The sequence below is a fragment of the Oenanthe melanoleuca genome, chromosome 1A, assembly GCF_029582105.1.
Source record: "Oenanthe melanoleuca isolate GR-GAL-2019-014 chromosome 1A, OMel1.0, whole genome shotgun sequence".
Taxonomy (NCBI): Eukaryota; Metazoa; Chordata; class Aves; order Passeriformes; family Muscicapidae; genus Oenanthe; species Oenanthe melanoleuca.
In genome coordinates, this window is record NC_079334.1 from 2,986,622 (window position 1) to 3,014,195 (window position 27,574).

At 48.9% G+C, this 27,574-nt stretch overlaps 1 protein-coding gene across 1 annotated transcript in view; it reads right to left on the reverse strand.

The window, feature by feature from the left end:
* Positions 1 to 27,024, reverse strand: part of LOC130265343 (chromatin remodeling regulator CECR2) — a 91,147-nt gene extending 64,123 nt beyond the window's left edge. Inside the window, exon 1 of the mRNA XM_056514385.1 lies at positions 26,847 to 27,024. The gene's annotated coding sequence lies outside the window, so the exon portion shown is untranslated. The remainder of the gene's footprint in view (positions 1 to 26,846) is intronic.
* Between the last annotated feature and the right edge of the window lie 550 nt (positions 27,025 to 27,574).

Genomic DNA, 27,574 nt, shown 5'->3' on the forward strand with positions numbered 1-27,574 from the left:
CAGGACTCACACAGACAAATTTTCTGGAAGCACATGAAGTGTCTGGAGCTCATCCATGAGCAGCACACCATGAGAGCTCTGCAGACCACGTCATGTGCCAGCAGGACAGTGGTGGAGCAGCCTGGTTTCATTTCCTTCCCCACTGCCCCTTGCTTGCAAGGACAGCTCTCTGTACCACCACAATACCTGGTCTTCATTCTGCTTTCTGCTGAAAAAAAGACACAGCAAAGGCACTCTGAAGGATCACTCACATCTCTACATGCTGTCAGCACTCCCTTAGCAAAACTGGGATGAGCTAAAGCACAATAATGAATATATCCAAGGTCCATGGAGCCCAAAATCTTGTCCCAGACAGGGGCTAGCAGCAAATGCTTGGTGGGTGTGTAAGAATGGTGCAAGCATACCATAAGGTTTCCCCCCTACCAGCTTCCAGCAAGCTGTGGCTTAATACTTCCTGTGCCAGAGATTGTATCTTTGTGCTTAATTGCCCTCGATGAACTTAGCTTCCATGAATTTGTTTAATTGCTTTTTGAACCTATCTCAACTTCTGGCATCCACAACATCCTGTGGCAATGAATTCCAGTTTAATTATGTCTTGCATGAAAAAATGCTTCCCTTTTGTGAAGGAAATTACTTCCTTAAAAATAAAAGAAAACACCAAAAAAACCTCCCCCAAAACCATCAGCCAACAACTATCACTATGTAAGACTCCAAGTTCTGCTAGTTTTGTAAGGGCTTTAGAAGAAACCACTGCATTCAGTTGTCCCCTCTGGCCTTCTGCAAAGGTTACTGCCCAGACTATTAGACAGGAGTGCTGGGGAAAAAGTGGAGTTCTACATCATGATAGTGGATAATGGTCTAAACGAGCTGGTAACTTGCCCCAAACTGAAAAGCAATGTCTGCCTACTTCCCTGACTGTTGTATACACATGCAAAAATCCAGTGTTTCAGGATTTGTTCCCTGCTAGACTTCGAGAGAAAGGGTCTTTTCTAAGAAGTATCCTGTGTTACACTTGCATAACTTTAGGTGCTGCAACCCAATGCAAGCGATCATAAAGAATACTATTTTTCATCTTGTTGTATAATTATTTTTTGTAGCTTTAGTGGCTATTTATTCTCACCTTTTCAGCTCCACAAGAAATAAGCCAAAGTACAAAAAAGACTGTAGAGATAATATTCTATGAAACCTCTCTCTACTCTTCCCTCCTTTGTCAACAACTCAAATAGCACAAAGAGTCTTTCTATGCATTGGGTTTTCCTGACACAGGGCAACTTTGGCAAACTGCACGTGCTGCTTTGCAAAAGTGAAGTCTGAGGGGGTTACCAGGGCTCTGTAACAAACCCAAGCACTGCTGGCCTTTGCATTGCCAAGAGGGAAGCAGGCATGGCCATCCACAGTTCCTCCTCACTGCCAGGTAAAGCATTAACAGGGCTGACTAATTCCCTATCTCCTCTCCTCCTAATCTCTGCAGCCCTGCTTGAACCAGGGCTCTCCACATTATAAATAGGTCTGCTTAACTGAGCTGAACAGCATCTCACTTAACCCAAAATGAATGCCAGTGGCATTCAGCAACACGCTCCAGGTGCTGGATTCTGGCAGGGGCTGCTCACACCAGCACTGCCAGGTGCTCCTCTCACAGCTTCCACACCACAACTGGACATGCCAAAAAATTATTTTTTGACAAACTCTGAGGTATGTGGTAATTTTCTGGAGGCACGAGAGGAGGTCCTAGAGGGTTTTGAAGACTCAGTGCACAGTCAGAGGGTGAGCAGCCTAAAGGAACACAGCACTTCCACTGCAGGCAAGCCACCTTACCCTGTGCCAAGGCACTTGCTGAGCTCTACAAAGACCTTAGGGCAGGAGCACAGAGGAGAAGGGGAAGGGCAGCTCCCGGGGAGATCAAATTCTCCTGTGAAGACAGGAAGCTGACAGCTGGCAAGCACTGCCCTCCACATGTTTCAGAACTCTCCTCCCCACGTTTTACCTATTTTTGTTATCATTTATTGCTGATGTGCCCCAAGAGTGAGGCTTGGGGCCAACTTCTCTGGATGGGTGACAGCTACCAAAATGATAACAAAGCTCAGCATTCAGTTCTCCTGAAGCCAGGCCCTTCCTCTTCATCAGCCCAACACAGAAGTGCACTCAAACCCCATTTTATTTATTTATACACATTGCTGCACTCTCTATTCCTGGCAACTGGTGCTCATGACATAGTGGCCTGGGACACGCTGGAACAGGGCTCTGGGTCACCTTGCAAGTGGTGGCAGCAGCTGCCTCCTGGATCAAGCAACTATTAACCAGCAGCTCGGGAGGGCTCTAAATTAAGTTCTCTGCTCCATTCCCACAGAGGGGGAGGGAGAAAAATACACCACCACCAAACCCTTATTTCCTTCCAGGAGGACTCCCTGAAGTTTCCTCCTGTACTTGCCAGGATAAGCCATTTGACCATGTAGGACCTTTCATTATTCCAGCTGCCACAGCTTTCCACAAAATACACAGCCTGGTTTTGGTGGTGTATTTTGGGCACACCACTCCTCTGGCAGCACAGATCCAGCCCTTGGACCAGCTCTGCCTGCACAGTCCCTACCAACCCTGCTGGCAGGGTTTTGGGCACCAAGGGTGCTCAGACCAGTATCAGCCATTTAGGAAGGGAGACTGTATAAATAGCTGGTGTGCACAAACTGGAGGAGCAGCAGGGAAGGAGAGAGGAAAGGACAGAGGGAGGGGGAATCTGAAGTGTTGGGCCCCAGCTGTGAACTCCTCTTGTTTTTGTTTTAGGGTAATTAATGTTCCCTTGAATAGAGGCAGGGCATGGGCTCCTGTTCCTGCAGCTTTCAATGCTATCAGCAGCCCGGGCTGGACTGGGCTGGGAGCGAGGGGGGAGGTTTGTATTTCCTGCCATCCCCAGTAAATGAGGCAATGTGAGCATGGGGGCTGCAGGCAGGGCACAGCCCCCGAGCCCCCCAAACCCTGACAGCCTGCTCCCCAGAAACCTCTCCAGAGAGCCACCCACCCCTTCCCACTCTGCCATATCAATTAATTCTGCTGCCAAGGCAGGGACCCCCACGCTCCCCTCCTGCCTGAATTAGATACATTCCCCCTGCCCTCCCAGACGTCTCCATCCCCTGGTCCCCTGACAGAGCAATCATTTATCAAGTTGTTTCACGCGTTGTCGGGGAGGGGGGCCCCGGGGGACGGGGGTTTGTTTCGTCCCTTTGTTGGAGCTCCACAGGACCGTCCAGCTTAGTCTCCAGCCAACTGCTGAGAGTTGCCGGAGTCCGGGAGCAAATGTTAAAGGGGCTGCCTTTCATCTGCGGGCTGATCCTGCTGCCTTTTCATTTTATTCTTCCAGCTTCTGGGATGTTACTTGCTTACACGCCCCCACACCCACCCCACTATCATTCTGCATGCACGTCTTTGAGGGAGCAGGAGCTTATTTTCCATGTGCTTGTCTCCTCTCCTGTCACTAGTCCACTCAGCCTCTGGGAATATTTTTTACCACTGGCCTTTTTCTCATCCTAGAATGTGAGATACCATAAAACCAAACCTAGTTAGGGGAAAGTCCTGCTCATACAGCCCATCCCTTCCTTGCAAGCTTTTACTCCCCATGTGCCTGGGAGATGAGTAACTACCTAGAGCACACCACCATCAAAACAGAGCAGTTAAAATCAAAGGAAAAAAGACGAGACCGCTTGGCAAAAGAACTAAGTAACGCAAAGGAAAAAAAGAAACATTTCGAGCACTCTCGTGCTTTAAGCACTTTTGTGTTCCCCACATGTAGGGCTGGAAGACAGAGGATCTGCTCTGTGTTCCAGACTGCCCACAGTCATGCAGCAGCCTTGTGGCACGTCAGCTCACCCTTCTGCACCACACCTGCGAGACCAGGATCCTGCCAGGCTCCTGGGAATCCTGCCCAGCTCCCACTGATCCTGCCTGGCTCCCATGGATCCTGCCTGGCTCCCATGGATCCTGCCTGCCTGGCTCCCAAGGATCCTGCCTGCCTGGCTCCCACGGATCCTGCCTGCCTGGCTCCCACGGATCCTGCCTGCCTGGCTCCCATGGATCCTGCCTGCCTGGCTCCCATGGATCCTGCCTGCCTGGCTCCCAAGGATCCTGCCTGCCTGGCTCCCACGGATCCTGCCTGCCTGGCTCCCAAGGATCCTGCCTGCCTGGCTCCCACTGATCCTGCCTGGCTCCCACGGATCCTGCCTGCCTGGCTCCCAAGGATCCTGCCTGCCTGGCTCCCAAGGATCCTGCCTGCCTGGCTCCCATGGATCCTGCCTGGCTCCCAAGGATCCTGCCTGCCTGGCTCCCATGGATCCTGCCTGGCTCCCATGGATCCTGCCTGCCTGGCTCCCATGGATCCTGCCTGCCTGGCTCCCACGGATCCTGCCTGCCTGGCTCCCAAGGATCCATCCTGCCTGGCTCCCAAGGATCCATCCTGCCTGGCTCCCACGGATCCTGCCTGCCTGGCTCCCACGGATCCTGCCTGCCTGGCTCCCACGGATCCTGCCTGCCTGGCTCCCACGGATCCTGCCTGCCTGGCTCCCACTGATCCTGCCTGCCTGGCTCCCAAGGATCCTGCCTGCCTGGCTCCCACGGATCCATCCTGCCTGGCTCCCACGGATCCTGCCTGCCTGGCTCCCAAGGATCCTGCCTGCCTGGCTCCCAAGGATCCTGCCTGCCTGGCTCCCAAGGATCCTGCCTGCCTGGCTCCCATGGATCCTGCCTGCCTGGCTCCCACGGATCCTGCCTGCCTGGCTCCCACGGATCCATCCTGCCTGGCTCCCACGGATCCATCCTGCCTGGCTCCCACGGATCCATCCTGCCTGGCTCCCACGGATCCTGCCTGCCTGGCTCCCACGGATCCTGCCTGCCTGGCTCCCATGGATCCTGCCTGCCTGGCTCCCATGGATCCTGCCTGCCTGGCTCCCATGGATCCTGCCTGCCTGGCTCCCACTGATCCTGCCTGGCTCCCACGGATCCTGCCTGCCTGGCTCCCACGGATCCTGCCTGCCTGGCTCCCAAGGATCCTGCCTGCCTGTCTGCACTCACTAACCAGCCACAGACACTCTTAGGATTCCTGGGTGGAAGGAAATATGCAAACACAGTGCATTAGAGATCTCTATTTGCACCCTAAAGTTCTTAGTTGCCAGTTTGGAAACAGCTGAATAACAGAGGAGAGCTCAAGGAGATGGGAATCCAAACACTGCTTCTTTCACTTACCAAAGCCCATACAAAGTGCTTGCAAATCCTATGGGTGCATCTATTTTTGTATAATTATAGTTACAGTTTGTTTTCTAGCAAGCTGCCAAGACTGTTCTCTGTGCTTATGTGTGACCATTTCCCAGCTATAGCTTGTTGTTAGTCCTTAGTTTAAAGGATGGACAGGGCTTAAGGGCAAAAACAAAGTAAAAAAAAAGTATCCCACTTGCTTAGCAGCTAAGTAACCATTGTAAATTCCACACATTTCACAGCACAGAGGGCAGAAGCTGCCCGAGATCTGATGTATTCCTCTCACCACCTTGCCTCCATAACTCTTCCTTGTGGAGGAGCGCTGGATTCATTTGCTTCCCAAGTCAATCAACAGAGTTCATGAGTCAGCCAAGGGAATGCTGAAAAGCAAGAGGGTATGCTCCTGCCCCCAGGAACTGATTACACTGCCTCTTAATTGTTCCCAGATTCCATTATCCCTGAAGAGACAGCAGCAGCACCAGCCAGCTTGTTGACAACATCCACCCCATACAGCCGACCTCATCAGACATACAGAAATTTGCATTTCTGCAATCTTGGATCTGTTGAGACTACAATAGTTAGGTTATTAAAAAGAAAAAGTTAGGGCTTACAGATGTACACCAGAAAAACAATCTGTCTTCTGAGCCAGAGCTGCATATCCCACAGTTTTGAGTCTGCTAGCAATCACACAGTCAGAAAGCCATCTGATACCAGGACACTTCAAACCAATAACCAGGAAGGCACTCTGTGTATTGCTCATCCAGGCAATTCCCTCCATTCTCAGCTCCTTCAATTCCAGTAGCCTCTGTACTCATTTTTTTCCCCTGTTTCCTCCTGTCCTCCTCCAAATGAGGACAAGGAAAGCTTTATTCCACTCTTCACTCACTGTTAAGTGGTGTATTTTGGGTTTTACATTGCAGCACAGCCTCACTTATTACTAATTCTTTCATGTTTCTGTGCAGGCTGCTGACTCTCTGCAATGGTTCAGGTGACAGCATGTGAAGGGGGAGATGCTACATTCAGGACTATAAAACCAACCTGGGGTCTGTCCCATTATTCAAACCCTTTATAATAGTAATAAAATGAGTAATCACATCTCCATTACGCTTCATTCAGTACGTGGGACTGTGAGACTAGGAAGTAAAGACAGGTGTTCAACATTGATTTTTATCCTTATTCTTTATGTATCCCTCAGCTGTTCAATATTGATTTTTATCCTTCTTACTCTTTATGTATCCCTATGCCTAATTTGCTACATTGCTTCCAAGCCTGGCCACCAAATAAGCTATTAATCGCTTCATAGAACTTTTTCTGTGGTGGCCTCCACACAGCATCTCAATCCAATAAGCATTAACTCTTCCCAATCTATTTACAAGTTCATGATTTTTAATCTGATTTGACAAATGAGAAATTGCTGGGGAAAAACTGATCAGCACCAGCAAAACTCACCTCTTTATTTAAGAGGTGCATCTCTATTTGAGATTGCCCCCCTCACCCCCAAAAACAATCCCACAAGCCCCATCCTTGGCATTTTTATGGCAGCATTTAAAACACAACAGACTTAATTGTTATTTTTCCCAGGGCTGGGAAAAGGTGGGTAGGCAGCAATACACCCCAGAGGCAGGGAAAGCAAGGAGGAGTGTGGTGCTCTCTGAGGCCACCCAGAGAACCTGTGACAGAGGCTGGCTCTTCCCTGCAGCACTGCTTCCAACTCCAACTCCACCACCAAAACTCTCTAAAGCTGAAGTTTGGCAATAGGGTGCTTCAGGCTGAACCAGAAATGCCAGGGTAGTGCTGACAAACTCAACTCTGCTGTTTTTAACACATCTCCCTGTTTTGGCTCCCTGTACTGGCCAATGCCCACGGCTGCTCCTCAGCTGGCTAATTCAGCAAATGAAAAACATGTCCTTGTCTGGATCATCTGGATGACCAGCTGCTGGCAATGGAGACACATGGAAGGAGCCAGTGCTCACACTGGAACTCTGGATCACAAATGGTGGGTGAAGGAGCCTTTGCTCTCTGTGCTTCAGCTGATGCAGTAACTTATGCCAGTCTCCCTTGGATTCACCAAAGCTCTTTCCCAGATCTCACCATAGTTTGTGAAGCATTTAGTTTCCACAGCAGAGGAGAGGAACATCTCCTGAGCTGCTCTGGGGGAAGAGCACCACAACCCAGCCAGGTAAATAAAGATTTCTTGTGAGAAATGAGGCATAAGCAACTCACCCAGAGTCATAAGTCCACAAAAAATGAGTGCTGAGACTAAAAATGCAACTTAACATCAGTATGTTCCAGTTGGAAAAACCCATCCTTATTCCTCTATTCCTACTCCTATTCCACTCATTTTAAGGTTTTATTGTAAGCCAGACAACCCAAGTAATTTCAGGTGAAAAAGAGAAACAAACCAAAATCCCACCAAAATTTAGCTTCTGAAACCCAGATCATTCCCTCTCCTCCCTGTACAAGCACAACCCCACAAAGTTGAACTGGTGGATGAAAAGGAGCTACCATCTCTCAGGGCAGAAAGAAGCTGTGGACCTCACATCTGCCTTGCCTCTGGCTAGACAGATACAGCACTACACCCTCATGTAACCAACAGACATCCTTTCTTTCCCTGTGGCAGCTCCATCTCTCATATCCTGCCCACTTCCCAGCTTCTTTAGCAAACAAGGTGAGAACCACACAGCCAACAGCCTCCTTCAGTGCACAGCCGTGGTTTGTGCTCTCAGCACCATCTACCCTACAGAGCAAGCCCATGGAAAAAAGCATACAACCCTGTAATTAAAACCCATCATCAGCTACAGGTACAAGGCACTGAATTAAAGGTTGCAGTGCTTCCTGTCAAGTGAGTGGATTTGTAATCCTTTAGCATTGGTTTCAACACACCAAAAAAACCCCAGTAATGTACAACAAACCCCTCACTACCATGTCACAGTGGTGATTTGAAGCAGGCACGTTCTCTACCATCACCACCACTTGAGATCAAATACAAATTACATTAGCAGGCAATATTGATCTTTGAAGGCAGCACTGCAGCACAGAAGTGCTGAAAAGTGTGCAGGAACACCACCATTTTCTGGACAGCCTTACCCAAAAGTTGTGGTTAAAAATGTTTTGGTTTTTTTTTCCCCAGAGCTAATATTTAGCTCTTCAACCACTTATATGGTTAGCTAGATTTTCATGGCATCACTATTGCTCATAACTGCCCTGTTAGGAAGTTTGGGATTCTGCTTCCAGCTGGTGACATTTTCTATATTTACAACAGCACTGAGGGTTAAGCATTATGAACAATAATCAGGCATGCCAATATTTTCATTATTAAAATATGAGTCAAAAAGTGAGGTTTAAGTTTGATATCTTGTCAGAGCTGGTGCACTCAGCTCCCCATCATCATCCACGGAGAAAAGAGGGGAACACCTTCAGAGTGATTCATGTCATTCTAAAATAGACTCCTCTCATCTCTCAAAGTTCAATTTCTTTCCACTGACAGTGATAAATGCCTGCATGATCAGTCTGACATGACAGTCCACTTTGAACATTAAATTATTCTTGCCCCTTTGCTCATCCCCACTGCTTATCCAAACTTCATACCACAGTATGGCTGGCACAACTATTTGCCAGGCCACTCTATAAGCCAGCTCATGAAACTAATCCAGGCAAAAAATAACTGGAGGGAATGGGAGTTGAGGTGTTTTAGGTTTTTTTATCCACTGTCCAGATCAGCTGCCTGACCTGTTTCAATGCAGTCTCAGAAAGAGTTGCACTGGAACACCTGTGAAGGTGCTGATAGGGATTTAGAGACTAGATAATCACACAGATTTCAGGCATGTAGGAGAGGATGAAAACAAGCTGTGTATTAAAAGACCAGAGGCCAGAAGTCTTGGCTATCTGCTCTCAACAATAAAACAAATAAAAAATCTTCCTGTCTGGCCTAAGGCATTTCTCTCAAGGCAACAGCTGCTATTTTGTGTGGTGCTTACCCACAGGTCCCATTTGGAGTGCCTGCATAATGACTCCTGAAGTAAGGTATTCCTGCACAAGCAACAACCATCCCTCAAAGGCAAACTATTCCCTACAGAATAAAAAAAGGACTGGCAGTTTCCAACCCAGACTTATTGTCAGTCACAGTTCAAATGGAATTTCAAAAAAATGCTAGCAAAAAGTGTATCCCTGCTTCAGAACTAAAAGCTCCCCTTTTGCCCAAGCTGAATTTCAGCAGTTTTAGAGACCATGCATTGCTAAATAATCTCTTAACTCTTTTCACAATTCTGCTCTCTTTTGGGGGAATTGGAAAAGGGAAAGGAACAGAAAAAAGCATTCAGAGAATAGAAAAGAACAGAGAAATGATGCACTCTTCAGACCACGTGAAAGCCTGAATCCAACAGAGAGGTTGGATAAGAGACTTCCAGGGGTGCACTCTGACTGTAACTTTTGTGATTCTGTATTGGGGTTTCCTTATCAGTCTTTTCTAAAATCAAGTCTTGACTTTCCTCTCATAATGAGCCTTATTGGTCCTATTACACCTTCAAGGTCTCAGCCTCCATTTAGCACCACCTCTGTTCAGCTGCTTTCTCTCACTCCATTCTCCATGTATGACATAGCACAAAGCCAGGTGCACAGCATGAACATTCAGGAAAAGCAGCAAGCAAAGTCAAGACACAGGGAGGGACACCAGGGTGGCAATACTCCACCCCAATGACCAAAGGAATATCAGGAGCAGGCACTTGGGGCTGGATTCATGTGTCTCTATGTATGCCAAGAGATCCACACAAAGTTATGGCTGAGTAGTGTTCAACAAATCTTAGACCTTTGGATGGAAGAGGGAGGCATTAATGTACCTGTCTCCAAGCTTCTGCAGGTGCTACTCCCCATCCCACTTCTTATTGCACCCAGGAAAAATGTATAAAAATAAATCAGGGAAATCAGGATGGTCCCTTACTTCCCAGTTTAGGAGAAAGGGCAGCTGTGGAGAGGATTTCTCCTCTGGCTGTAGAGGAGCCAGCCACTCTTCTGCTGTGCATCTTGTCCTGCTGTGGGGGGAGGAATGGAGATATTCACTTGTCCTCTCTCTGGGCAGAAATCCTGGACTACAAATAAGAGGTTCTATTTGGCATCTGGGTGTTGGCTCTACAGGAGGATGCTGCCCTAAATAATATCAAGTGCCTGCCTCTAAAGCAGGAAACATCACAGAAAAAAACATTGCCCAAGTAAGTACATGAGCTCCTCTGCTTCTAAGGAGTATAGAAATACCCCACACCATTCAGCATCTCCTCTCCACCCCGTGCCAAGCCATTGTGCCAGGCCAGGGCTCACAAGCCATGTGATAAGTTCTGTGCAGTACACCCAGCCAGCCCCTCAACATCCAAGCACATCCCCTCTGCTCAGGTGTGTAGAGAAAGCCCTGCTAATTTTTGTGAGTGGCAATGGGGAAATGAGCACTCAAAAAAAGGACAAGATGGGGGACTTGCAGAGCCCCTGCCATTTGCTTGGCTGAGACACAACTTCAAGGACTGCTGTAATTGTCTAGAAATCAAACAAGTGGCTGATAGCACCAATTAACACCTTCCAGCATAACAATACCTTCATCTCATCTCTCCCCATTCTCTCAGCAGCTTAACATACTGGCACCCTGAAGGACTCCTCTCCCAGACAGCAGACAGAGCAATGTGCAGGGGAGTGAGGAATGAAGGTGTGTGCACAGTGTCTTAGCATAAGCGAGGCAGCACTAAGTACTGGTGGTTATAAAGTATTTAAGAACAAAAGAAATCAGAACTTGACTTCAGGCATCTGAGAAGGTGGAAGGAATCTAAATAAATATATTTTTACACAGACTCAGATCCCTTTTTGTTAACAGCTACAAGCTGAGAAGATTTTTTTAAAGTCTTCCAGCAAAGAATATAGTGCCATCTTTGCACGTGGGGAGAAAAGCCATATGACCAATCTAATCAAACTGGGGGAACATTTCCAAAAGATCTTCACATTTTCTTCAGAATAAAGACCCAATAAACACAAACAAGTTCTTATGCTTAAGCTACCTCCTCTTTAAGCTTCTTGTGTGAGTGTAAATTTGAAGCTCAACCACACACAAAGAGTCTTGCATTGCAGGAGCACCTAAGGCTGTTCCCATGCACTGGATTCTCAGTATCTGGATTGGGTACTGCATGGAGCAGCAGCCAGTTCTGGTGAATAAACACAGAACAGCCCAAAGAGAAAATTTTGGTTTCAGAAGAGATGCTACCTCCTGCAATTAAACCATGAGTCTGGAGCACATTGACTTGAACCCACTGGACTTGTCCTGTATTTGCACTGTGTGACTGAGTACAGCATTATGCCTGACAGGGAGAGGAAAGGGGCATGGACTTCTCTTTTTTTCAATACACTGTTTTACTACAGCAACAGGACTCTGCATTCTGAGATTCACAGGATTGAAGCAAAGCCAAGCTTGTGGACAGGCAACACCTATTAGAAAAAGTGAGCAGCTTCTGGATTGAGAGCTCTTAGGGGGTTGTTTTTTTTTTATTCCCCCAGAACTTGTGCTACCATTTAAAATAATAAAACAATTATCCTTGCCTGAAAAGAAGGCTAATTACCCTTCCCGGTGACCCTGCCCATCTACCCTCAGACAGGCTGGAGGGGTAGCTGCAGCTTGGTGCATTCCCAACAGGGAGAAGCCTCAGGCTTTGCTCCTCCCTGGGGCTGGGAAGGAAGGATGGCTGCTGGGAAAGGAGCAGTAATCCCAAACCGGCTGGACCAGGCTGGTTCCACCACCGCCCAGGGGCTTTGCCTCCAACATTGAAATGCTAATCTGACTTTGTAAACCCATAAACAAAAACAAAGAGGAGGACACAAGAGGTAAAAAGCCTCCCTGAACTCCATCCCCAAACTCAATCTCCAGCATTCAGGCTCTGTCTGACTGAGCACGATTTTGCCCACAGGAGTGAGTCCCACAAGCTCTGATATCAAAATTGCTGGAAGGGAGCATCTTTACGGTCAGATGCATTTAAATGGCCACTTCCACCATACACTGGAATATCCTTTGTTTCAGACATCCCTGAAAACAGCTTTCTACTGCAGCAACAGGCCAGACACAGATCTGCCAGCCTTACTTACTGCCCTTTTACAACAGGACACCATCAAATATTGACACACTAAAGCCTAACTGGCTTCTGTATCTGGGCTCCAGCTCGACCTTGGATGCACTGTACCCACTTTCCCTGCCTCCCCCAAACCCACACTTTGAAGACCTATGCCTGCCCATGGCTCATAAAACAGGGGCAAGCACCTTCCCAGAGACCCCAGCAGGTGGGAACCACAGACCTGGCTCTGACCCAGGAAGGATGGCAAAGGTAGGCTCATGAGGAGAGCAGATCCAAGGGCTTGGAAGTGAGATGCTAAATCTCAGAGATCAGTAGGGACACAAAGACATCCCAAGGCTCGCTGGCTGTTGTCTCTGCTCTTCCTCCAAACCCTGCCAGCATACCCACATCTGCAGAGAGGCAGCACAGGGGGTCATGTCTCACCAGCAAATGCTCCCTGCCAGAAGGAGCACTGAAACCATCCAATTACCCTGAAAGCTGCCCTTTTGTTTCCCATCCTCCCCGTTTTCTTCTGTCTCCTGACCTGCTTCCCAAAGCATTTTGGGCTGCCTGTCATGTGGAAGCCAGATTTTAAAGACAAAGCAGTGGCTCGAGATATTTATCCCTCTGCTGGCTCCAAGGACATTGCTGCTACAAACAATCTTCAGGGGAAAAGAGGACAGAGTCAGCAACATGGACCACGGGGAAGGGGAAAGCTGTTCTGCATGCCACAGCAATTCCTTACTGGGGTAGCTGAAGCCAGCCGTGGTTAACTTAGGCCAGAAGGTCCAAGGGCTCTTCTCTGCCAAGTTTAGCTCTGGATGACAGTGAAATGTGCTTAATTTGACAGTTTCATTTTAACATGTATGGGCAAAGTCTAGAAGGAGACAGTGGCAGCAGCAAGGGAAGAGAGTTGGATTATTATAAGGTAGCTTTTCTGTTGCCTCAACCCAGTGCTTAGCACTAAAAATGGATACAAAAAATTATAGAAGCTAACTCTTCACCCTAGCAATAAAATGATCAAACACAGAGTGTCTTAAACATGGCAGCAATTCTCTCACACATTATAAAAATCAGCCTTTCACTGTAAATTTCAAACTGCCACACCTCTAGCATTACAGAAGCTGAAAGCTTGGGTATAGCACTTGGTCTGGAAAGCACAGGGAAATTTTCTGTGTATTACTCTTTTCACATTTTTTTAAAATCTATAATAAAAAAAAAGTTAAGGCACTGACATGACTTCTGTGTCCTCCTCAAACTGTTGAAAATACACAAAGTGCGGTTCCTGGAGTGGACACTGAAGGAGTAGAGAGAAATAAGTGGTCAACAAGAAGTTTAATTGGTGGAATCCCACCAAATGCAAGGAAAGAACCTGGCTTGTGCCTACGTGCCAGTGAGGACAGGGAAGAATAATGCTTCAACAGTACAGGAGAATATATTCTGCTCTCTGACTGTTTCTCCTCGAGAACTGTCAATTGCAGGTTTTCCTTCTCTCTGATTTTTACCAGGTGATCCTAAGCCACGGGCTGGGTTACTGCACATGCCTTGGCATCAACCCCATGAACCCAGTGCATTTATTTGGCTATTTGGAGACAGGATCTCTTGGTAGCCCATTGCCAGACAAACTGATCACATATCAGGTGTGCCAAACTGAAGGGAAAGGGTGTAAGAGTGCATAACCTTCTCCTTTCCAGGCTCCTGATGAGACCACTCTGGCAGTCCTGCAGTGGCTACTTCATGACCACCAGCCCCTTCTGATCCCAGTCCCCACTTTGGGGAAGCTGCCCTCTCCATTTCACACAAGTGCATCCCAGGCATGCAGGGCAGTGAAGGGTTAATTTAATTAGTTCTGTGTGTGCTCAAAGAATTACAGGCAACTTCATTTAATTATTAAGTAGCCAATCAGGTAATCTCTGTATCTGATTAGCACGCTAATGAAATAATGTCTTCCAGTTCAAAGCTGTCATTCCAATCAGGAGACAGCCCTTCAGCTAGAAGGAAAAGCTGGCCAGGTTTCCATGGGCTCAAGGCTTTGGATTTTGAAGAGGGGAGCACGGAGCAGAAACATTCCCACCTTCCCTGTCCTTGTCTCTGCCTCTGCACAGAGCAGCCATGCTCCCTGGTGCTCTAGGCAAGCATCCTGCATCACCACCAGCACCTCACAGCCCTTCCCTCCTGCTCCCAGAGGCACAGCAAGGCTCCAGCCTGCAGAGCCTGGAGAGTGCCAGGCTGTTAAAGAGTATTGCCTGGGCACTGCCAGCTGAGAGATCAGCTAAATCTGTGGGGCATGGCTCTGCTATGGGAGAAGAGGCACACAGCAAAGCCATCAGAGCACTGAGAGGAAGCCAGAAGCCTTCCTTCCTCCCTCCCCCATGCCATGCTCTGCTCCTGTGTCATATGCAGTTATTTCCAGCCTGGGGAAAAGTGCAAGGCGGCAGCTGTCACACGAGGCAAGGACTTGCCCCTTTTAAACAGTGATTTCAGGACTAAATGACCTATTACAACCAACACAGCTGCAAGAACTGGGACACTTCCACACAGCCCAAGAGGGGCTTTGGGAGTGGGGGAGGAAAGCAGGAGGCAAGAAGAGGGTTGGGATCATCCTTCCAAAGAGCTGGCGTGGAATCTCCCAACCCTCCACCTTTGAAGTATTAGCTCAGCTGTCCTCTCCCAAGTGCCACTGGTGGGGTGTGCAGCCCAGCCCAAGCCTCACACACACACCTCCCTCCTTTGGCCCCTTCCTCACAAACTGCTCCTGCTCACACCCAGCTCAAACCCCCTTTCCCCAACAGCAGCACCAGCCACCCCACTACAGCACGGCTGCTTTGTGCACAGCTGCACACATCCTAACCTTTATTTAGCCAGCCCAGGTTTATCAGAGGAGCTGCAGCAGGATGTGGTTCAGCACGACCAAACCATCCCAGCTTCTATCCAAGGAGCCTGGCAGATGCTGCTGCCCAAGCTCCAGCCTGTGCTGCTGCCTCTGTACTTGTGCATGTCCTCACTGTCAGTTTAAACCCTAACCCCCAATTGCCAGGGCTGCCAGCGTGTCTTGGCGTTTCTGAGCTCTAGATCACCTTCCCGACGATGTTTCCACTCTGTCGGTGTCCCTCCCAGGGAAAGGGTGGAGCCCCCAGGATGCTCACACCAAACAGCACTAGTTTTCAGTCACCGCTCCAAAAACAAATACTGAGAGAATCACGAGAGGAAGCAGAAAAATTGTGAGCAGTCCCTAGCAGCCAGCCAGCCAGCTTTCTGTGAGAATGCTCAAGTGTTGACACTTTTTGTTGACCCTTCTTATCTTTAGTATATCCCATGAACAAAAAACAGCGCTGCTGAGAGGGAAGAGACACATCTCCCTCTCTTCTCTCTGCTGACTACAGCCATTCTCACTGAAGGAAACTGGTTAGATCAAGAAAGTCAGGCTGGAACAGCACAATGAAGCATCCACTAATAATCAATCCCTTCACAGCAGTCTTCCTGCCAACTGGCTAAGGACTAGGCAATGATTATAAACTGTAGTTGCTACTCCAAGGGAAAACAACACAACATCATATGGCAGCCCTTAAATTCTGAAACCAGTCCTGCTTAAAAATAAAGACAAGTATTTCTAACTGCCTGTCCCAAAAAAACCTCAGCCCTGAAATCCAAAGCTGGGTTCCTCCCAGCTTGCAGTAACAAAAAACCCCTCAAACAACCAAAAAGCCTTAAAGCCTCTATCATTGGAAGTTAAAAGAAAATTCTAAAAGTGCTGGGAGGGTGAGTTTTACACCTCCCAAGATACTATTGTCACCCTCTCTTGCTGGCATTCCACTCACTACCTGAGGAGGTGTGCACAGGACCTGGCAGGGCAGGGCAGGGCTGCCCCAGCACTCATTAACCAGCACAGATGCAATTCCAGCCCGACCGAAGCACAAGCCACTGCAGTGGCCACCTGGGGACCTGCATTCCTTGACAGCCCTGCACATTCCAGCCCCTGTCCCCCGGCCCTGAAACCGGGTCAGGGAGGCACAGCATGACCTGATCTCCACCTCTGATAGCACCAAGCCCTGTCCCATCCCCTCCTGCCACCCTTGCCACAGCCAGGCCAGATGTGTTGCCTCCCCGCAGAGCGAGGACACAGATACCCATCGGGACATGTACAGGGACACCCTCTCAATGCCACAGCTACTTGCAGATCGTCCAAAACTTCCCAAAATGACGAACTCTGGGCATTTGGCAGGTCAGATGTTTACTACAGAGAGCAGTTTGTTCCACCGAGGGACTCACAACACCCTCCCAAATGACACACTGCCCTTTACGGGATGCCACAGCAGCTGGAATCAGCTCCCTTCTCACATTCCTTAGTAAGCAGGGCGGATGCAGGGCATCAGCTGTAGCTAGTCATGACAGAGCTGGGCTCCCTTTCCTCATGCTCCCAGCACTATCTGCCTGGATAGTCTAAGCACACCCAGCAGCACCCACCCTGCTGGGGCAGGGGGAGTCGAGTGGTCTGAGCTCCCAGGCACTACAGGTCTCCCTGCTGGAGGAGACTTTCACTCTGCCTCCCCCAAGCAGCAGCCTTCAGTGGGGCCCCTCGATAGCTGGTTGAGATCCTACAGATCATGGAAAGATAATCCATTGCACTACTAATGCACTACTGCAGCTGTCCATGGAGAAAATCCCCTTTCAACCAAAAAAAAAAAACCCTCAAGCCCTTTGATCCTCTCCAACTCACAATTATCTTAAGGGCAAAATAGTCCTCAGTGCCTCGGCACCTTGTATCAGGCTGAAAGAAAGGAAATCGAGACTGCTATTCCCTGTTTATTCTACATGGCTGCCCTGTCCAACAAGGCAAGCTGCTCCAGCCTCTTCAGCACAGGCAAACAAATCCTGATGGATGGATAGATAGCTGCATTGTTGGTGACCAGAGCCACAGAGAAACCTTTTTCTTGGGATACTTTGTTTTGTGTTGTTAAAAAAAGCCCGAATTTCTCAAGAAGTGTTTTTTCACAAGACTCTCAGCTACCACAAAGTTTAACTTATTTCAGCTGCACATTCAGGACTGACTACAGAACGAACAATTTAAAGGCTCACCCTCTAACTCCAAATTAATACTTTCCTAGCCAGAATGTTCACTTCAAAAAAGAAATGTAGCAAGGCTTGATATAGCCCAAAACCCTTCCAGGGAGGGTTTTACTGATAAGGTTTCTCCCCCAGGTGCCCTGAGTGCTGCATGACCTGTTGTTACCTGTGCTCACTCCACCTGCTACCCAGGGCTGCAGTGTGATAAGCGTTTCTTTCAGCAGAAGTGTCAGCTATAAAAAGCCCTTCCCCTCCCCACTGCCTGTTTCCATTCCCGTGCCACTGCTTCAGTCATGCTGCTACAACACTTTTGTGGGGCTGTGGAGGGAGCTGCTTCTGGTGAGGCACAGCTCACTTTAAAGAAAAAAACATGTTTTTAAAAAGTGTTGCGGTTTTTAATCTGGGTGAGCAGTTTTAGTGCTGCCCGTGACCGTGGCAGGAGCTGCTGTGGGAAGGCAGCTTGAGAATTGGTGCTCCCAGGTTCCACCAGACACTGCTCATGAGTCCACACTAACAACACAGAGAAAAAGAGCCATGTGATGGCCAGCTCTCCCCTGAAGAGCACAAAAATATGAAAGAAAAATAAGTCCCTTCTTGAATGCTCTGAAATCCTATTCATTTCAGAGGTACTATGCTTTATATAATGGTTTTTGGAAAATTCATCTAAAATTCCCAACAAAGCACTGCCCCCTGTGCACATTTCTCCATCAATCAATCACTAATAAGTTTTGAATTCTGGACTGACTCAATCTAAAGCAACAGGAGTGCCAGAGCCGTGGACAGACTTTCCTAGAGGGAGTGCTCAGCATTCTTGGCCATTCCAATCATCCCAAACATGTTTACATGCCAGTGCACACGTGTGCCCTGAGAAATGCACGGACACAACATTATCTTTGCAAGAGGAGGGTGCAGCAAAGAGGAGAAGCAAAGGGAAGCACTGAGAAATGCCATAAGGGATATATATGCAGGGCTGCCATTTTCCATGCTCACACTGGGAACCCTTCTGAAACCAGCACTCACTTTTACTTACAAGTGTAACATGTTTTGCATTTGAAAATGCATTCCATTTCCAAAGAGAGCAGTTTAGGTTGCTTATTTAGGGGACATGAAGAGACTTACAAGGTGGGCCAGTAAGGGTTAGGTCTAAGTGAGGTCACAAAATACCACAAGGTAGGTGAAGGGGTCTTTTTCCTTGCTTATTTTTCAGTATTTGAACCTTCCTAGAACACCAGAAGAGGGAGCCTTTGACTCCTCTCCCATGCTCATCATTTGTTTTATATTAGCAACAATGACAAGCTCTATTAAGAGTCAAGCTCTTGAAGTGAACTCTCACCCTTTGCCTCCTATACAAACGAACAAACAAACAAAAAGAAAGAAAATCAAGCAAGAAAAAAACCCCAAAAACCTCCAACCACAACCCTCTTGGCCTTGTGTTATGGATACATAAATATTTTTGCTGCCACACATCTCTCTACATACAGGGCTCACCAGAGAGGAGAATACTAGGTCTGCCTTACAACCCTTTGACCATACAAAACTCTGGCCCCTTTACAGCAGGCTTAGCTAGAGAGAAAGAGCCAGAGAATTAATGGCTTGACCAAAGAGGAGAAAAAAGATCTTCCAGAGCTCCTTTTACATCACCAGCCCCTGCAACCAGAACTAAACTACAGCTAGAGTTTCAAGAGCCACAGTGGATTGACCCCAACCACCAAAAGCAGGAGGTCCTGCTCTCACCACAGAACTACAATTCCTGCAAAAACCCAGCCAGCAGCTGGGACGGTGCCAGGAAAGGGGCAAACCACACAGTCAGAAGTGTGGCTGAAGCCAGGGATTGAGAGGGAGAGAAATCTCCTTTCTGGCACCCAGCATCCTCCAAGAGAAGAGCTTGGTGTTTCACTGCCCTCTCAGCAGTGCCTGTGCCCTCCTTCCCACCAGGCTCAATGTGTCTGCTTGACCACACTGATGTAAAAACCAACAAAGACACCTCCCTCCCTCACTGAACCAAGATTACTACAGGGAAGAGCTGAACCAATCTAAGTGCACCAAGGGTGGAGAACCTGCACTGTTTAAATCAGACCAGTCCAAAAACTACACTGAACTGGTGACCTAACCCAGGGTAGAGGTCCCTGAAAACCATTACACCCCTCATGTTTCAAATAATTTGGTGTTAACTTTACATACTGCCTTCCCCAGCCAGCTCTCAGCGGTCCTATCCCGGTAAGACCAGCAGCCTTGCTTTTTCAGTGGAAAGCTGGTGTTTTAGCTAGGCATTTATAGCACATAAAGAGTTTGTCAAAAAGTTGAGCCAGTGCTGAAAGGAGTTGCCACATTGGGCTGCAGGACCACCTCTGAGCAAAGCAAAGACCTTGACTGCCATCAGCACTTAGCCTCGAGTTATTCCCCCATCCCTTGTAAAGGTTGTCTGTAAACCCCCTCCAAAAAGCAGAAAAATGAGTGTTCTGGCAGTAAGCAAACTGCACTCTCACCACTTTTCCCCATCAGCTGTTTTCTGTTCCTCACACAAAAGGCTGCAAACCCCTCCTAATTGCAGGAGCCTTCCACCTAACAGACCCTTCTCTCGAGGCCCTCCTCCCCAGGAACTGGGGGAGAACTGGGGCACAATAGGAAGGAGACCGGCTAAAGGGAATAGATCTGTTAAATTAACGCATTTTCTGTCAACCAAATCAGCTGCCCCTAGTGCTATTGTTGGTGAAACAATGGAGACCCCAGGAATGGGCACCCATTAAAAGGAACAAGCCTGCTGAAAGGATACACTCTGAGGCACTGCCTTGTGTGTTTAACAGGATTCTCTACTGTAAGGAAGGAGGAATCACTAGGCTGCATTGTTCCCACCACCACAGCAGATGCTGTTGCTTCTGGTAACGAGGAGGGGGGGAAAATTATTTTTTTAAAAAATTCATACATACCTACAAGAATGTTTACACGATAAACTTTTAATTCGGGAATTTTAACTCCTTGGCTGTTGTCATTTCTACCCATAGCCCTTTTCTTGAGGAGATTTTTGCCTGAAAGAAGTCTATGAAAGCATCCATTGCCATTACAAAAGTTAATTCTTCACCCTTCATGCAGGCACTTAACAGATGCCAGGGGCCGAATGGCACAGCTCTGCCGGCATTATGTGCTGGGAGAGAAAGAACACAGTTAAGCAGGTCTACGTATAAAACTGCAACACTTTAAAGGTGTTACTTTTAGCTGGTTTGGTTAGAGCAAATTCCACAAGGAAAAACTTTCGAGGCCCGATTTAGATGCTGCGCTATGCAGAAGTTTAAATCCTGATTGAATTGGCACAGGTTGTTTGTAGTACTTGGGTCTTCTCAAACAAAGCAAACTGCAAAGTCATATTTAAGCTCCTACACAAACCATTATTTTTTTTCTAGTGGGGAAAGACTTGCACCTGATTATCTTAAATCGGTCTTAAAATAAACTCAGCTTAAACTGTTAAACTTGTGGGTACACAAACACTTCAGCTAACACCAGGCATGATTTTCAGTGTCAGCTGTGCCAGCAGAAGAATTCCCTATACTTACACCACATAAAATCTGTAATATCAGGCTGTAATATGTGCTCTGAAATTCTTACTGTGTTCCTCCTTCCCTTCTGCCTTCGACTGCTACAGTCATTCCCCAGCTCCCCTGTCACCTAACTCAGATCCATTCAAAATGATGCTGTCAAAATAACCTTCCTTTTCCATTGTTCAGACACCCTTTGGCTTCGTGCAGTCACTACTTGTTTCTTTTCACAGGCTTAAGATAACGTTTTAACTCATGTATCAGCCTCCTGAACCACCTATTCCTTTTTTGTTGGTTTTTGCTTGTTTGTATTTTTTTATCCAATTACACTAGAGTATCATTATATAAAATGTAAACACTTGTGTAAAAGTTTAAGATCTACAGTTGGGAAAGATGTGACTTGCATTTGAAATAGAAACGGCTTTCCAATTTGCAGACCACTTGAAACAACAGCTCTGAGAAGTATCTCTCTGCCTCCCCCCTCCATTAATCTCAATGAACTCTAGAGCCCAACGCTGACACGTAGTGTTAATGATTCTATTATGGACAGAATAACTAAGAGCAAAAGCGAAGAGCAGCAGTGTAAGAAGTGGTGCTGGAACAGATCCGGGGAGAGGGATGGGGCACTGCAGCAACTGAACCAAACAGGGGATGGGACAGATCAAAGGAACAATAAAACCAGTATTAGCCCTTGATTTTGCTGGGGTTTTTAAACAACAACACCCAACTCACACCCTCTGCTCTGATGAAGCTGCTGCTGTCCAGGGGAAGCAGAGCCATCACAGAGTGACCATAGGATATAACCCAAATTCACAGTGTCTCTCCACCAACAGGACCAGCATTGTCTTTTCAGTATATTTGAATTCCATAATCTTTTCCAACCCTATCTTCTCTCTGTATAGCACCTCTCTCTGTACAGCACTGCCAGTCACCCCACCTTTCCTCAGACAATGTGTTTTTTCTAAAGCAAGGTGCTTCACATGAGAGGAAAGCTGCTTGCTGCTGCTTCAGTCACTGCCCACTCCCACTTTAATGTTGCCTGCTGTGAACAGGCAAACGGCAAGAGGGATGGACATCCTAATGACTGAACCATTCTACCAAAAAGGCATTTAAACTCAGAACTACCCTCGATGAACACAGCTGACCTACATGAATTCACCAAGATTTTCACCAGAGTGCAGTGCCTGCTTGCTGCACTAATCTTTCTTACATCTTAAATTCTTCTGATCAGAAACTACCTGGCCATCACAGAGCAGGATGAGGCACCAATAGAAGCTTCATATGCTACTGTAACACCAATAATAATGCAGCACCAGACCCAAATAGCTGTAGAGGGGTGAAGGCTGTACCAAACCCTACTGTGTAATTAACCCTGTACAAGCCACTGACAGAACAGGAAGGTTGTGCTGTTTTGGTGGCATGGATCACAAGGGACACACCCAGAAGGCAGAGCAAGGAGATCCACAGAAAATTTTCAGCAGGACTTAACATGATACAACAGTGGAGGTCAGAGCATATTTGGCCATCCTGTCCTCACTAAGAATTATTTTCAAAGTATTAAAATTCTAACAAACTGTTTAACACTTTTTTTTAATTATTATTTTAAAGCTGTATCTGGTTTGTACAGATAGAAGAAACCCTGTTCTCTGCTCTCTCCTTCTCCCTGTCTCCACACTCTTCCTCCTCAGGACCCGGGGGAGCAGTAGCAGCTGCTGGTTTCTAACAGCCACATAATATTCCTGACAGAAAGAGCCTGTTCAAGAACCAGCACGGAGATACCACACCAGAGAAGGAAAAAGGAAGGCAAGAGCAGCAGTGCCCTCCCTGCCTGTGGGTGGGAGGAATGCCTGAAGTGCTAGGAAGGGGCAAGAAGCAAGGAAAAGCATCTTAAAGCTGTAGTGAAGTTAACAGCAGAGGCAATTTGCCCAAAGGTGCTTTTAAAAACCACAGGAAAAGATTTATGTTTTCCCTGTGTAATGTGGCTTTTCCCCCTTTTCCAAATAAACTAAGTTAACAACAACGTTTTGACTATTTTCAAGCACATTCTGGAAAGTCACCTCCCCTCGACCTACCCAGGCAGAAGTTCCTAAATGTTTGAGTCCACAGCTCCTGAGAGCACATGCCAAAGAGCTGGGTGGCCATGCCACACTGGCTCCTGTCCAGAGTTTTCGAGTTGTGCTGAAATATGGTTGAAAACGTTAAATATTCTCCCAATATTTTCGATACAAACAACCCCTACAGCTGCCAGGAGGATATTTCAGTTGCAGAGGGGAAGGGCATACAGCCAGCAGATACTTTAACACAAGAGGTGTCCCACATTACAGTCCAGTCTTGAAGAGGGAAATAAATCACTCCCTATCATCACTTGCACTAACTTGACTGTGGAAAACATCCTTTCTGTCCATCAAAGCAATGACAACCAAAAAAAAATGACACACCCCCCACAGCCACACCTTCTCCTGCTGCAGTGCTGTTAGAGTAGGTAAGGACAAGCTCACTGATGCAGAGTGGTGTGATGCAGGAAAGCTGGATCAGACGACCCAGTGTGGTCCCTTGCAATCTTACCCATTCTCTGATTTTACAAACCACCAAGAAATATACCAACACAACCAAAAGACTTTTGAAGTGGCAAGAAAGTTTTGTGCAGCAGATGGCTGACAAGGCAGCCATTTAAAAGGGGAGGAAAGGGGAAAAAAAAAAAAAAAAAAAAAAAAAAGCAGCCAACCCACTCCAGAAGGCAGAAGTGCTCTGTGCCATCCTCAGATCCATGTAAAAACACGGCATGAAGCTGAACACGTCCCGGAGCACCCGCTTCTGTCCCACTGAACTTTTGACCTGCTGGCGGTAGCTGAACCCCTCCTGAGTCCATTGGCGGGTGATGCTGCAGCAGAGATTTCAAAAAGAGGAACCCAGGCGCCTGCATCTGCCAGAGCCAGCATGAGGGCCAGCTGTGCCCACCCTCTCCCCAGACAATGCCCAGAGTCCAGCCTGATGGATGTGCCTCTTTCTTTTTGGACATCCTTTCCCCTGCAGTCTCTGGCTATGCACAGGTCCAGCAAAAAGAAAATTAAAACATTTGCTTCTCAGGTTTCTGCCATGCAGCTGCTGATGGCAGCCCTGCATCTCAAAGCCTGGAAACTTCACTTTCTTTTGGGCCAATAAGTAGAAGGTAAAGGGTTTGCATTTAAAAAGTGAAAAGGAAGGAAAAAAAAAAAAAAAAAAAAAAAAAAAAAAAAAAAAAAGAGCTCCATTCTGCCTCTCTAGACTACGAAAGGCTCCAAACTTCTCAAATACCCTCAGCAAATCTGCTCAGCACAGGAGGGATGGGTCCAGATGGCCTATCACTACAGAGCCTTCCAGCTAGCTATGGACAGACCCACCAGAAGAAAAAAAATATCAGGGGAGGAAGGGGTGGGGGAGAGGGTGGGAGGGGGAAGAAAAACAAAAAATACATAGAGCTTTTTAAAAATGACCAGCAGAACACCACAAATTGGAAGATCAGGTTTTGTCTGGTTTGAGGACTGCAGGGATGGCAGCAGTGAAACCCTAACCTGACCCACTTGCTGAAATTGAAAGGAGTGACAGCAGGGGATATTTGTTTCAAGCAAAATTAAGGCTTGTTTAAAACTTCTGTCTTTTGTACACCGGTATCAGAAAAACAGCAAAAAAAGCCTCACCAAGCAGAATTTAAACTCAGAGGAGCTCACACCTCCTAGAAAGGAGAGAATATCCAAGAAGAGACAGCTGCATACAGCCCCTTAGAGACACTGGGCAGAGTTAGACAAACACTAGCTGTGAAGCTCAAGGAGTTGGAGCATGAGCATCCTCCAGCTGAAACCCTCTGAGCCTGAGATTTCAATTTTTCCTTCCACACGCACAGATTCACTCAAAGCACCCGTTTTACTCTGTGCCCTCAGGGACTGGGACAATCACCCCTGGGTTACTCACACAGGGCAGTAACTTTTGAGGGAAGGGGCGTACCCCAATCCATTGGTGCTCAGCCACGAGCAGTCCTCTCCACAATACCCAAAGCTAAAGCAAGAAAATACAATTCATACATGAGCTGAGATTCACTTTTTGATGGCTAGCTATGGTTTTATTTCCTCCTAACATGTGCTTTAAATCCTGGCATCTCCACAAGCCCCTAGAAGAACAATCACCTCGATTTTATTCAGACACCTCTGAAACTCAAGCATACCTCAGAGGTGGCAGTGAGACCAGCCAGAAGGGGCACTGCTATTATTAGGTCCAAAACCACGGAAGAAATCTTTTCTATGCAGTTAAATAAAGCACAAATTAAAAAAAAAGACCAAAAACACACACACACAGAGCACTGCTCTTAGAAAAAAAATCCCATCGCTGGCTATTGGTTTCAAACTGTGAACTTAAGCAAGGCTTTGTGCAAAGATCTGTTCCCAGATATCCCCGAAACCAGTGGTGAGACTGGAACAACTACACCAGGCAAGAGGTAACAAGATGGTGTGAGCTTCAAGGAACAGCAACTTTTGAAACTACTCGTGCTGGGCTGCTCACACTCTGCCGGGGAAGGAGATCTACTACTCCACGTGCCTGAAGGAGCAGAGTTCTGACAGCCGCATCCGTCCTCTCACAGCATCCCGATTTTCACCGCAATTCCCACCGACCCTCGGACAAACGCCACGCTTTAAAACCCCTTTCTGCCAAGGGCTGCGGGCCATCCACGTGGACGGAATTTTTTGGCGATGTTTTCGGTGCGCTGCTTTTGCTCTGCGGCACCCGCAGCACCAACGCGCCCGCACTCCTTTCCTCCTCCTCCTCCCGGGCATTCCCCCCAAAAAAGCAAGTTAATTCGTTCCGAGCGATGATGTTAACTCCCCCAGCCTAAGCGTGCTCCGGGAACCAAAGGGGAGCCCACATTTACTTCATTTGTGAAGCAAGCCAGATGCTAATTGCCTCCAAAGGTGAAAGGCTAGTGCCTTGGCCCTTTTATCATTGTAAATTCAGGTTCCTTCAAGACTTTGCGCTGCTGGGCCCGGAGAGCCTCCCCCTTTAATGGTTTGGCATCAATAGGAGGGGGAGGGGAGTTCTCTTTCGCAAGAAGTTGCATCATTGAGAGATCTCATCCCCTTTCAAGATTTCGTACCGCATAAGGGATTCCCCCTCTTCAGAAATTCACATCCTGCTCGAGGAATTTCGCTCTTTAGGGCTCCGCGCATCCCAATGAACTTTTAAACATCTTTGGAATTCGCATTCACGGGGCAATTACTGTCTTTAAAAAACACACGCCACCACGTTATTCACCCGGTTTATTGCCAACGCGCTGGCAAGAATAGCTTTTCACAGCAAGCACAAAAGATTTCCTACCAGGACGCACTTTGTTTGTAACATTTGTAGCCGGCGCACAAAACATTTACGGGACATTAGCGGCGCACGTGAAAATAAGAAACAAAATTAACCAGAAACAAACAAACAAAAACGAAACGCACAAGAAAGTTACACGGGAAACCGGGTAGGGAGGTAGGAAAGCTAAGAGAGGACAGGGTGAAGGCACCGCGGGTTCCCGGCGGAGGCTCCGTGATCCGCACAATGAGCGCCCCAGCAGCACCGCCGGTACCCCGGGAAAGGTGGGGGGTCACCGGGCCGGGCCCGCCGCTCCCCGCCACCATTTTGGGCACGGGGGAACCACGCTGGGCTGCGAGCCGCGTCCGTCCCCCCGCCACCTTTGTGTGCGGACACCGGCCCGGTGAACAATGCGGCCCGGCCCCGCTCCGCCCGCGGCCGGGGGGCTCCTGGCCCGGGACGGGCGCGCCCGAACTTTGAGCGGGGCAGTTGCGGGCTCCGCCGCCAGCGCGGCATCGCGGCGGAACGCGGCGCTCGCCGGGACGAGCGGCGCCCCCGGCGCAGCGGGACCCGCCGGGCAGCGGGAGCGCACGCAGCCCGCGGCATGACCGGGCGCGGTTCTCACCTCGATCTCGAAGTCGGGCAAGCGGAAGGCGGTGCGGAAGAGCGAGCAAAAGTGCGCGATGGCCGGGACTTCCCACCAGGAGCGGAGCTCGTCCAGCGCCACCGCAGCCGCCGCCTCGGGGCCGCCGGTGCCGGCTACGCTGCCGCCGCCGCCGCCGCAGCCGCCGTCCTCCTCCGGGCACATCTCCCGCGGCCGCCGTCCGCCCGCTCGCTCGCTGCCTCCCTCCCTCCCTCACTCACTCACTCCGCGGGCGGCTGCGTGTGCCGCCGCCGCCGCCGCTCGGCGCTGCGGCCCCGCCCGCCCCCCGGCGCCACGCCGCTCAGCGGCCGCCCCCCGGCGGCCCCGCGCTGCCCCCTCGCTGCCGCCCGCGCACGGGGCGGCTCAGGGCCGGCGGGGGCGCTGCTGCTGCTGCCGCCGCTGCCCCCCCTACCGCGGGCGGCCGCCGCTGCGCGGGCCCATCCTCACCGCCCTCACCGCCCTCACCCTCCGCCTCCCCGGCACGAGCGGCCGCGCCGCCGGGAACAGATGGGCGCCAGGGGGGCCGCGCGGGGCGGGGCGGGGCTCCGCGCGCGGGGGGCGGGGCCCGGGCAGCGACAACCAATGGGAGGGCGCGATGGGGCGGGGGGCGGGGCGGAGCGGGCCCGGCGGGGCGGGGCGCGGGTGGGGACAAAAGGCGTGAGGGCGGGGCTGGCGGGGCGGCGCGCGGCGCTGCACGAGGAGGGGGCGGG